Genomic DNA, 12,814 nt, shown 5'->3' with positions numbered 1-12,814 from the left:
TATTCATAACGTATTTCTTCTACTAACACACTGAAGCTTTTGATTTTTTTTTCCTGATGAGAAATTTGCAAGAACTTGTAGACTCACAAATTTTAAATAAAAACTTAAACTTTTGGCCCTGCCCCCCCAAAGGGGCAAAATTTGTAAATATGCAATTTGCAAAAGAAGAAAATAATGTACTTAATTTCCACCAATATTCATAATATAGTAATGTGAAAGGGGGAGGGTCATGATACAGTCAAAAACAAAAACCAGAACTTCGCCACCAGAATCTTTCATAGACACCACTCTAGGAAAATTGGGGTTTTGTCCATTGTTTAATCAACTGCTACGAAATCAGCAATGACCATGCGGGTCAGGGCCGCCAACAGTTCGAGCAGCACCAGGGCTACAAGCTCAGCAGGACCTCGGGAACCGAGTGAGCAGCAGTGTGGAAGGCGCATCTCTCCAGAGTCTGCACAGGCCTACATGTTCCAAGTGTTCTACAGTAAAGTGCACATCACAGCTTTACAATTAAGAAGGTAAACTTTTTTTTCATTAGGGTTGGCAGAGAAACAGCAATTTACTTTTCTTAAAAATCCAGCTATAGGGCTGGAGTGATAGTACAGTGGGTAGGGCATTTGCCTTGCACGGGGCCAACCTGGGTTCGATCCCCAGCATCCCATAGTAATTCCTGAGTGCAAAGCCAGGAGTAACCCCTGTGCATTGCTGGGTGTGACCCAAAAAGAAAAAAAAAATCCAGTGATAGGGCTAGGAAGTCAACAGAGGGCCAGCCCTAGTTTGATCCCAGCGCTGCCTAGCCCTGAAATCATAATGGGTACAACCTCAGAGCACTGCATCAGGAGTCCAGGAGCTGCCCAGAGCATGGCTGGGTATGGCCCAAACCACACTCCCCACCCTACCTTAAAACAAAACAAAACAAACAAAACAAATAAACAAAATGAGTTATGTCACTGATTTAGACCTGTCAAGTTCTAAGTGTATCCTGGGTATTTTTTTTTTTAAACACAAAGAGCCATTTAGACAATGTAACCCCTACTTCACTGTTTGTTTTTACACATTTTGTAATTTGGCCATAAGCAAGGCTACAAAGTAACAGGTAAAAATAAACTGTTGCAATTCCTGTTGCCTACCTCCAAGTACAGTGAAAGGAGATACTCATTACAAAGAGCTGGGAAAATGCAGGGAGAAAGTGAACCGACCCTAAGTTCAGGTAACATAATTGTCGTGTCTTAAAGTCATATTTCTTGTCATTCTAATATGAAACAAAAGTACTATTCCTCATTTAACTTCTTGGTATTATATTAAACCTCAATTTCAAAAGGTAAGAGACTAGAATAACCCTTTTTAAGTTCTCCCTCCTGGAAACTGTCACTTTCTAGATTTAAAATGTCATACCCTATTTTAACACATTCCTCCAAACATGTTAAATTCTAAGGTGAAATCTCTGTCTCATACTCCCAAAATAATGCAGAGGCGCCCACATTTGTACTTTCTTGACCCCAGAGTTAGTTGACTAGATAGATAGCACAGGTTTTCTTAAGTCACTTTCTGTTTTTCCTAATAAAAAAAACTTATCTTTTTGTCCATTATGACCACTTCACAGCCCTCCATCTTTCATTGTCTAAGTTCTTAAGGGGGCCTGCCTTCCTGATGATAAGGCAAATGCCTGCCTGAGCTATCTTTGGAATCCAGGTAAAAATTTCACAGCAGCATTATTATTTACATCAGCAGCCTCTCCAGCTCACTTAACATTAGTCAATTAATGACTTCTAGAATGATGAACGCCTCTTACTGGCAGCCAAGATCTTCCGCCTCCTTGTAATTAATGTTTTATTTCAATGAAGCAACTAACTTCAACACTTGACCACAAGTTTAGACAAACTGGTGAGGGCTGGGAGGTGGAGGGGTGGTTTGTTGGCAGTTTACAACCTTCAATCCAAAGTAGGAACAATTTCTCCATTTAAATCATAAGCAGCTTTCCGTTCCCAGAACAATTTCAGTGAAAAGGTGATGAACCAACTTTACCTTGGTTTTCATAGTCCTAGGATTTCTCTCAATATGCTTTTTAGCACAAACTCACAGGGGCCCCATCCTGGCTTCACACTCTAATCACATTACATTTCTGTTGAAAGTCCCTCTTACAACTTATCCATTTCTATAATGCCACGTGAGTTTAATGGGAAATGAGAAGGCAATACAACTACCCCACTGCAGAGGGTGGGACAGAGAACAGAGGCACAGTGGCCAATCACCAATGACTCTAGAAACAACTGAAGGGATTGGTTCTGATTGTGATGCACATCTGCTATTTCTGCAATAATCTGTGAACCGAAGAGCCAGCAGAGAAGTCTGTATTTTATGCAATTGCCCAGTTAATATACTGCAAGTAACTGAACTATAAATTTTTTAAATTGTTTTATTTTGTTTTGAGCCACACCCAGTAGTGCTCAGAGCTGACACTCCTAGCTCTACACTCAGGGCCTGGCAGGGCTTGGGGGACAGTATGGGATGCTGGGGATGGAACCTGGGCTGGCCATGTGCAAGGCCACTGTACTATCACTCTGTTCCCTGGTATATGAATTATTACTGAGGAATTTGTATTAAAGTTTGATATATAAAATTTGGGCAGAGTGGAACGGTATGAGATAAACAACCCTAGGTTCACCAGAGAAGCCAAAGACAAAAAACAAACAAACAAAAAAAAACAACACAACAACAAAAAATCAGTGATCAGGAGGTAACTGGATAAAGACAAGAAAAGAGCAGAAGTATACCATGAGGAAAGGTCTCAGTTTGAGGAATTGAGCCAAGCAAGGCTGTCTGCAGTCTATCATCACAAATCTTAAAGAATCAGAAAGATAGTAAGAATAGCTTTCTATTTCTTGCCAAGATCCCTACCCCACTCCTTGTCTTTTTTTGAGAAGAGGGAGAACTAGGACTAGGCTGGGAAAACAAGTTTATGCCAAGGAAGAAAGTTATGCAATATGAAAGGTGGGGATGGTGTGTGTGTGTGTGTGTGTGTGTGTGTGTGTGTGTGTGTGTGTGTGTGTGTATGAGAGAGAGAGAGAGAGAGAGAGAGAGAGAGAGAGAGAGAGGGAGAGGGAGAGACAGACAGACAGAGACAGAGACACAGAGAGAACAGAGGCATCTGTTCTATGGTATGAGAAATTAAAGGAGAATAATAAAACCTCAGGATAGAATGGAGGAGGAGAGAGGTGCAGGACAAGAAATACACGCAATGATGAGAGTAGACTATAGTCCAAACAAGATTTCCACTCAATGTCTCTTCTGCAAACCACAGCACTCAAAAGGAGAGAGATAACAAAAGAAAATGCCCTGCCACAGAGGTAGGGTGGGATGGGGGGAAGGGGGATGGGAGGGATACTGGGACTAGACGTGGTGGAGAATGGGCACTGGTGGAGGGATGGGTATTCGATCATTGTATAACTGAAACCCAAGCACAAAAATTTGTAAGTCTATAACTGTACCTCATGGTGTTTCACTAATAAAAATTATATAAAAAAAAAAAAGAAATACATGCAAAACATACACAGATAGCCTGATCACAACTTGAGTTACTCCTAGTGGTGTCCCTACAGGTAACCCAAAGTCAGTCCCGGCAGATCACTTGTCTTTGAAAAAGAAGCCAGGATCTGATTTGCAACAGTTCATTTTCGTAACAGAGGCACAAATTGGTTAACTGAAGGTTATAAATTCAAGGCCAAGGTTCAATCATCACTTAGTCTGTAAATTTATGGTACCTTCTCTACCCACCACTGTAGTGCTCTTCCCCCACAGGTGAAGAGGAGCCCAATGTGTGGGGACTCAAATCCCAGCCCTGAAGCATAACTCTGGGCAGTCCGAGCCGCTAATCCCTACACTGCCTCCTTCCTGTACGTGAGGCACCTCAAAGGGTTGTGGGCAGTAAGTGAGGGGACTGAGCTGAGCACCGAGCATAGACTGGCACAGATACCCAAGAAGATCCTTTGTTTCCTTACCCAAAGGAAGAACTGAATGCATCGTCAAAGTCACTCTTTCTAATGGTAACATATTTAGTTCCTTATTGTTATACTTTTAGTATGGGGGCCACACACAAGGATGCTCAGACTTTAATCCTGGCTCAGTGCCCAGGGATCACCCCTGGCAGGGCCTGGGGATCATAAAACGTGCCAAGGATCAAATCTAGGTTGGCTGCATGCAAGGGAAGCACCTGACCTGCTGCCCTATCTTTCCAGCCCCCAAATAATGTAACATTTAAAAGGGAAGAGATCCCTAAACACTAGCAATGCAGCACACAGTCGCCTGCTCTGATTTTTACAGAACCAACTGTGTGCGGATGACAATGACAATGAATGACAATGAATGACAATAAATGTATTCGTTAACCCCCTTAAGAGGTTCGTGCTGTGGAAATTCACACTGAATATTGGGCATTAGATTCACTGAGCAGAAGCAAGGGTAATAGACAGTGACGACCTTAATTAAGAACCAAAGCCCCAAACTACACAGCACATAATAGTTTTGTGTCTTTATAATCAGTTGCAGAAACTTGTACCAGTGCCACTGTAAGACACATGGCGGGAGACACCAAAGGCTGGCTCAGGCAGCCTGGCGAACTCTGTGTTCTGTTCCGGGTAAAGGCACTGGCAGCAGAAAACGTCTGATTTTTAATTTTTAGAAAATCAACCACCACTACACCACAATTAAGCAAGCTAAGATGCAAATTATTACTGCATTCTGACTTTAAATGTGGAAAGAAAAATCTGTTCCCAAATCTCCTATGAGGACCATGAGAGCACTGTTAAACTATAAAGTGTTTGTTTTGATAAACACTTTAGACATACCCCCTCCACCTCCCAAAAAAAGGCCCAAGAATGTCACTGACACTGTGTTCTAGTGAGACCTGTGGGTCTCTCCGATAAAATGACCCCCAAAGCGGGGCCGTAGCGATACACAGCAGGTAAAGTGCTTGCCTTGCATGCAGCCCCCCGCCCCCACGTTTGATCTTCTGCGCCCCATATGGTACCCCAAGCCCCACCAGGAGTGATCCCTGAAAACCATGTGACCAAATGTGTGTGGGATGTGACCAAAACCCAAAACAAACAACAAAAATGACCCCAGAACAACACTACTTAGGTGACTACTACACAATGATCCAATAGAACCAATAACCATTATCCCAACTGCCGGATCTCTAAAAAGACCTGGCACATTGTTCGCTTCAGAATTAGAATTTTCATATTCTAAAATTAAAAAAATCAAAGGTTCCACCTTCACAGTCATTAGCTGTTCACCCCAAGAAGCCTAACCGACAGCTTTAGTCTGTTGAGTTCTTCCTCTCAGTTGTGCCGATCTGAACGTGTGTCTATTTTTGGTAATACTAAAGCAAAAATGCCTTGTCAAATCCCACAGCACACTTGTCTACAACCTTCCACAGCATTTTTAAAGGCTGACAAATGTGTTCTTTCTCTGGATTCTGTAGAGCCACGTTCTAGGAGAAGAAGCTGAAGTTCAGGGGAAATTAGTGGCGTGTACTCCACGGGTATATGCACTTGGTGGAATGTGATTAGCAACTGAATCAGGTGCTGAAAATTTCAGAGAGAGGCAGAGCAAGAATTTAACTCAGGGCCAGAGGGCCAGCACAGCAAAAGCGCTTGCCTTACAGACCCCCGAGTTCAACCCACCCCCACTGTCGCCACTACACATGGTCCCTGGAAGCCTGGAGTAAATCCTGAACACCACTGTGTGTGGCCCCAAACCACTCCCACCCCCAATACAGCTCCAAGTGAAGTTAGTCAGAAGACAGAGAGGATCATCCCTCTCACAAGATATCAGCAGGGAGTAACAAATGGTCAAGGGAGCAGAACCTGAGCTTACCTTGGGGTGAGGAGGGAAAAGACTCTGAATGGAGGTGGGGGCTGGGGCTAGGGGAACTCTGGTGGCGGCTACTGTCCTGGAACACTGTATGCACGAACCTATCATCAACAGCTCTGTAAATCATAGGGCCTACATTTTTTTTTAATTGAATCATTATGAGATACACAGTTACGAAGATGTTCATGATTGGGTTTCAGTCACACAATGTTCCAACACCTGTCCCTTCACCAGCACACATTTCCTGCTACCAATGTCCACAGTTTCCCTCCTGCCCAACCCACCCTGCCCCCGCCTCAAAGTTGGCCTCCTAGGCAAATACACCTCTCTTTCTCCTTTCTCTCCCTCTCCTCTCTCTCCTCTGTCTCTCTCTTATTTTCCTCTTAGGCGCAGTACCTACATTTTTAAAATATAATAAAAATAAATAAAAAAAGAATGTAGCTCAGTAGTTGGAGCACATTCCATGAATTTACAAGGTCCCGGGACTTGGGACTGAAGAAACAGCACAGCGGGTAGGGCATTTGCCTTGCACATGGCCGACCCGGGTTCGATTCCCAGCATCCCATATGGTCCCCCGAGCACTGCCAGGAGTAATTCTTGAGTGCAGAGCCAGGAGAAACCCCTGTGCTCACTGGGTGTGACTCAAAAACAAAACAAAACAAAACAAAACAAAACCGAAAAAAGGTCCCGGGACTTATTCCCAGTAATTACCTGCCCTTATACGTTCATTCTCATTCTTTCTCATTCTCTCTCTCTCCTCTCTCTCTCCACTCTGTCTCTGCTTCTCTCTATTTCTCTCTCTCTCTCTCTCCTTCCCTCCCTCGCTCAAAAGAAGAATAAAAACAAAAGTTCGCTGCAAAAATATTAAGGACCCTTTCACTTTGCTTTAGAGACTGAAAGGATCAGCTGACATTTCTTTTCAAATGATAATTTCTTAGATATGGGTTGGGTTATCATTGGAATCACTAGCACTTTACTCGTTTCAGAGATGTTGAGAGTCTATATCCGTATAAAGTATTCAGGAAACCACAAAAATGTATACGATTTCATGTTTATAGTAGGAACTGACTTATAAAACAATACACACTTGGCATTTTACATGAGGTTCCTAGAGATGCTGATGTTGGCAGGAATGGCCAAAAACTACACAGGGCACGCGCTCATCATGATGAATGGCATCACCTGACAGAGCATTTTCCTATGGAATACTTTAATTTGCTATCATTTTATTATATAGCTAGTTTCCTAACATACTAACAAGCGATTATGTAACCATAATAACAGATCAGCATTTTACAAGCACAAACTACTTCCTTTTAGTTCTCTCTCCTAACATTATATCTTTAGTGTTTTAAACATTTAATCTCAGGTTTAGTTTTATTTCCAGTTTTATTGTTTTTAAAAACAATTCTGAATTTCTCTCGCCCACTCACTACCAATAAAGTTCAAGTCTTTGGAGAAGATGTGTTCGGATAAGAAATGACCATGTTTACTCTTCTGAGGAACACCTCTGTCTGTAACTTCATATAAACTTTGCAGCAACTAACATTTAAGACACCAGAGAATGATGTTGTCTAAACAAATATTTTTTACAGTGGTTCCACGAGTCACACTTGGCAATGCAGGGCAGTGCCAGGGACCAAAGTCAGAGCCCCTCATATGCAAGGCACCTTCTCTACTCTTCCGTGTCCCTTCCATTGTTTACGTCTTAGCATTTCCAGCATTTGCTTTTTAATCACAAAGGTCTTTTTAATCACAAAGGTCCTCCATACTGAGTACACATTAAGTCAGAAACAGGGGCTGGAGAGAGAGCACTGCAAGTCGATGACCTGGGTTCCATCCCTAGCACCACACGTGGTCCTCCAACACCTCCAGGAGTGATCTCTGAGCACAAAGCCAGAAATAAGCCCCAAACTACCACTGGGTGTGATCCCCAAACAAACAAATACGATCATAAAGTTAAAAATGTGCAGTCCATCTCTACTGTCTTTAAAATTAAGATCCTACCCCCCCCCAACCCACAACAAAAAACTAAAACTGAAATTCATAAAACTCCTGATTCTTTTTCTCAGTGGTACATCTATCCAAACCTCCATTCTTCTGTGGGTCTATGTATCACTTTTAAATGTCTGACTCGGCAAGACTTTCCACCTCCAAGTCAAAACCACAAACAAGAAACCTAACATCAGAAACTGCTTAATCACTTGTCAGTCTCATTTCCAGTAGTTTTCAAAGCCTTATGATCACAGCCTTTGACTTGCTTTCTCCATTCTTCTTTTCTCAACTTTTCTCTATGTATAAAGAGCTTCATTTATATACACCACAGTTTCTGAAAGTCCAGTAAGAACCCAGAATGGTAAGCTCACCTCCCAGGCCTCAGGGGCCCGTATTTCTATTCCACCTAACCCCAAGATTTGGGAGAATGAACAGTTTGCCTAGTACCATTCATGGCCTGTCCAACCTGAAACCCTTCTCTTATTTAACTTCTTAAAATTTTTCTTCTGTGAAAAAATTCAGTAACTCTCCTCTTTCCCTTATGACTAGATGTTTTCTAGTTCCCCTAGGACATCCTACTTTGGCTCAGCAAACAGAACTGCAAATTATTCTCTTAAAGAAGAGAGGAAGAGGAGAGAGGGAGGAGAAGGAGGAGAAGGAGGAGAAGGAGGAGGAGGAGGAGGAGGAGGAGGAGGAGAAGAGGAATAAGTCCCTGGATCTGACTAGGAAGATGTTCTGAAGGGGAAAAAAAAAAAAAACAAGCATCTCCCAAGTCTACGAGAATGAAAGTAATATCCTGGACTAAGGAAAACCCACCACCGAAATATTCTTTGGAACACCTTTGTTGAAAGGCCCACTACTGGCAAAGTTCCCCGTAAAAAACAGTGCTTTTTTCAAACTGCCAGTAGTTGGCACAGAGCTACAAAGGTATTATTATTTTCCTAATCCTTTTCCATCTCTCCATACGCTGAAACTTATTCTTTTGGCTTTGTTTCTAGGTGTCACGTGAGGGAGAAAATCGTGTTTGTTCAAAGTTCTCTTTCTGACTGTTTTACACTTACGAAATGCCTACTACTAATCAGCACTACACCAGGTATCAAGAAAATGTTTTTTCAGTAAGACGAGGGGAAAATCTGTCCACAAACTCAGCCAACAGGGACAGGACAACAAAAAGGGTGGACAGGGTCTTGAGTGTGTGTGTGAGTGTGTGTGTCTTGATTGTGTGTCGTGTGTGTGTGTGTGTGTGTGTGAGTGTGTGTGTAAAGGGAGCTACTCCCTGGCCACTTCTGTAAGTCCATATCTATTTCTAGTCACCTCATTATTTGGAATTGATAGTGAGAGTCTCAAACTTCTCTGGCTCTCCCATGGCCTCTGACCATCGTTTTTGGTCAGACTTGATCCGGCTGCAGCCTGGGATGCCGCCTCTCCTCCTCCTCCAGCCCCCGGCCCCTGACAGCTCCATGGTGCTTCCTTCCAAGTGTATTGCACAGACAGTGCCACACCGCTGGCAGGGGAATCTCTCTTGAGGACTGATTACACAAAAACATGGGGAAACTTAGAACAATACCAGACTTGGACTAAGCACTCAAGAGGAAGTAACAATAATCAAATAATCACACCATACAGTGTTCCGCCTGCCCACCCCCGCACTGATATTTAACATGGCAAAATGAGGCCTTTTTCCTGTATAGTAATTACCGTTGTTACTAACAAGTACATGGAATGAGTTCTGAGAGTTACAAATAACAAATAAGGTTACAAATGACAGAAAAAACATTTATGGAAATAACTAATATGATTAGCTATCAGTAAGAAAAGTCATAGGAAAAGCACACAGCCAAAAAAAAAAAAAAAACCCAAAAAACAAAAAATCCCCAAAAAACTACCCTAAAAGTTTTCTTCATTACCCCTCTCTAAAAAAAAGGGGGGGGTGTTGTCTGAGGAGGCTCAAATATTTACCTGTGTCTGGGTGCGTTGGAAGAGTGTGAGAGAAGCTTGAAGAAAAATCTGAGAACTCAGGGGATAAATGAGCATTACCTGGGATAACCTCTCCAGTCACACACTGTCACACACTGTCCTCCCGTTGTTCATCGATTTGCTCGAGCGGGCCCAGTAACATTGTCATTTTGAGACTTGTTGTTACTGTGTTTGGCATATTGAATTCATCATGGGTAGCTTGCCAGGCTTTGCAGTGTGGGTGAGATACTCTCAGTAGCTTGCCGGGCTCTCAGAAAGAGGAGGAGAAATCGAACCTGGCTTGGCCAGGTTGACTGTGTGCAAGGCAAACAAATGCCCTACCACTGTGCTATCACTCCAGCCAACCTCTCCAGCATTATTTCCAAATCACTATGAAACTGAGAAGTCCATTAATATAAACAACTTCTATATGTGATGTGAATTTTGGGCTGGAGCACAACGGGTAGGGTGTTTGCCTTGCACACGGCCGACCTGTGTTCGACGTGGCAAGCTCTCCGGGGCATATTTGATATGCCAAAAACAGTAACAACAAGTCTCACAATAGAGACATTACTGGTGCCTGCTCGAGCATATGGATGAGCAACAAGAGGACAGTGCTACAGTGTTCACGATCACGACCATCCTGTTGTTCGTCGATTGCCTCGAGCAGGCCCCAGTAACGTCTCCTTCGTCCTAGCCCTGAGATTTTTTTTTTTAAAGTGCCATATTCAAGGTTCTTTCAGGGTTAGGAGAATGAGACCTATCATTTGTTACTAGTATTTGGCATATTGGGTATACCACGGGGAGTTTGCCAGACTCTGCCGTGTGGGCAGGTTACATTCAGTAGCCTGCCAGTTTGTCCAAAGTAGGAATGAGATGATAAAATGTCGCGCGCCCGCAAATGCGGCCGCGCGCTTCCGGGAGCTGAGTATGATAATCTCTGGATCCTGGCCGTTGTTGGGGTTACACGGCAGTTGGTGGGTGTAACTGTCTAGCTACTGGCAGGTCCAGTCCCAAACCGTGCAGGCTTGGAGATCTCAGCCCCGGGTCCCACACACCTGGGTTCCTCTGCCAGTTCTTTTATGCGTGAGGCTCATCCAAGTGTGTGGAGAGTGGTCCCAGCATGGCCTTGACTGGGGCCCGCAGGTCTTCAGCTGTTGGGCCCTGATGCAGACAGTGAGGCACAGGGTAGGAGACTCTGCCTTGTTCTCTCCCAGGAGCTGAGTGTTAAGGCTACAGTGTTACAGATGTGAATTTTAATCATACCGATGGAAGGGGAGAATAAGAGTGACTGTCACACTGTTTTGGGGGCCAGCCCGTGGTGCTGGGAATGGAGTCCGGTCAGGCACACTGATTCCTGTACTACGACCCCAACTCCTATTTTAGTCAAGTGGTCTTAAAGAGGCTAGATTGAAAGTAGCTGGTACCAGACAGATCCTAAATAAACCTACTCAATGCAGAAAAATAATTTAAAAGCCATAGTGAGAATGTTAACAAAATACACCTTAAATATATGTGCCTAGTTCAGATAACTTATACATAAATTTATAATTTATAACTTTCCAAAGGAATATATAGCCAACTGCTCACCCGAGCTGGCTTCAGAAATTTGCAGAACTTTTTAAGAGCTGACAAATTATCAAAAATTAAGTTATGATGAAGTAAATGAATGGGAGGAAAGTAAAAGAAAAATATGTTCATTTATAAAATTCTATAAGGATCTTTCCAATTTTTTTCTAATAAGTTTAAAAATATTTGAGATAATTGTTAAGAGACCATGATTCCACATTCAAACACCACCACTGTTTCTATCATTCAGTATCTTTTTTATAAATATTTTTTTCTTTTAAGAAATTATCAGGTAATTCAGGTAATCCTCACATTAAAAAATTCTAGGGTAACAATCAAAAGATTATGGTATAGGGCCACATGTGGCATCTATAATGTCTTAAATGCTAGATGGACAAGATGAGCTTTCACTCTTGTTTTGGTTTTGGGGCTACACTCAGCAGTGCTCAGGGCTTTGGGGACCATGGACAGGTGTCAAACCCAGACCTACTGCATACAAAGCATGTGCTCCAGCCCAGTGAGCTGTGTCTCTAGCCCTTTTCTTTTACATTTTTTTTTCTTTTTTGGGTCACACCCGGCGATGCTCAGGGGTTCCTCCCGGCTCATGCACTCAGGAATTGCTCCTGGTGGTGCTCAGAGGACCATATGGGATGCTGGGAATCGAACCTGTGTCAGCCATGTTGGCTGTGTGCAAGGCAAACGCTCTACCTGCTGTGCTATCGCTCCAGCCCCAATTCTTTTACAGTTTTAAAGTGCAAACAATTAAACACATAGCCCAACATATAGGCTATCTGGCCCTTTGGGAAAACTATGTTAGTCCTATTACTCTAGGATACTAGTTATCATAGTCATCTTTGTTTTTTGTTTGTTTTGGGGTCATCTGTCAGTGCTCAAGGCTGATTCCTCACTCTGTGCTCAAGCGTCAGTATTAGCAGGGTTCAAGACCATACTGGGTGCTGGGGATCAAACCTGGGCTGGCCGCATGCAAGGCAAGCAACCTACTCTCTAATCTCCCTAATCTCTCTCACCAGATTAGTCATTTCGTAACAGTGATGAATTCAGAGTAAATCATGCATTTACCATTAATACTAATTACTGAGTAAATTGTTGAGGGTTTTTTTGTTTAGAATACTAGCATAAAATTCAACATATTATAGGACTGTCCTCCAGTTGTTCATCGAATTGCTTGAGCGGGCACCAGTAACATCTCCATTGTGAAACTTGTTGTTACTGTTTTTGGCATATTGAATATGTCACGGTAGCTTGCCAGGGTTGGCCATGTGGGCAAGATACTCTCGGTAGCTTGCTGGGCTATCCGAGAGGGGCAAAGGTATTGAACCCGGGTCGCCCTGGTCGGCTGCATAGGCTGCGTGCAAGGCAAACACCCTACCCGCTGTGCTATCACTCCAGACTATTA

The 12,814-nt window shown here is 43.1% G+C and overlaps 1 protein-coding gene across 2 annotated transcripts in view; it reads right to left on the bottom strand.

Annotated features, from left to right (window-relative positions):
- The window catches only part of RMND5A (required for meiotic nuclear division 5 homolog A), a 75,568-nt gene that overhangs the window by 13,973 nt on the left and 48,781 nt on the right, over positions 1 to 12,814 (bottom strand). The gene's annotated exons all lie outside the window — the stretch shown is intronic.

This window comes from Sorex fumeus, unplaced genomic scaffold, assembly GCF_029834395.1.
Source record: "Sorex fumeus unplaced genomic scaffold, SorFum_2.1 ptg000003l, whole genome shotgun sequence".
In the NCBI taxonomy this organism is placed as follows: Eukaryota; Metazoa; Chordata; class Mammalia; order Eulipotyphla; family Soricidae; genus Sorex; species Sorex fumeus.
The sequence above is the reverse complement of the archived record's forward strand: the minus strand, read 5'-3'. Positions and strand labels throughout refer to the sequence as shown.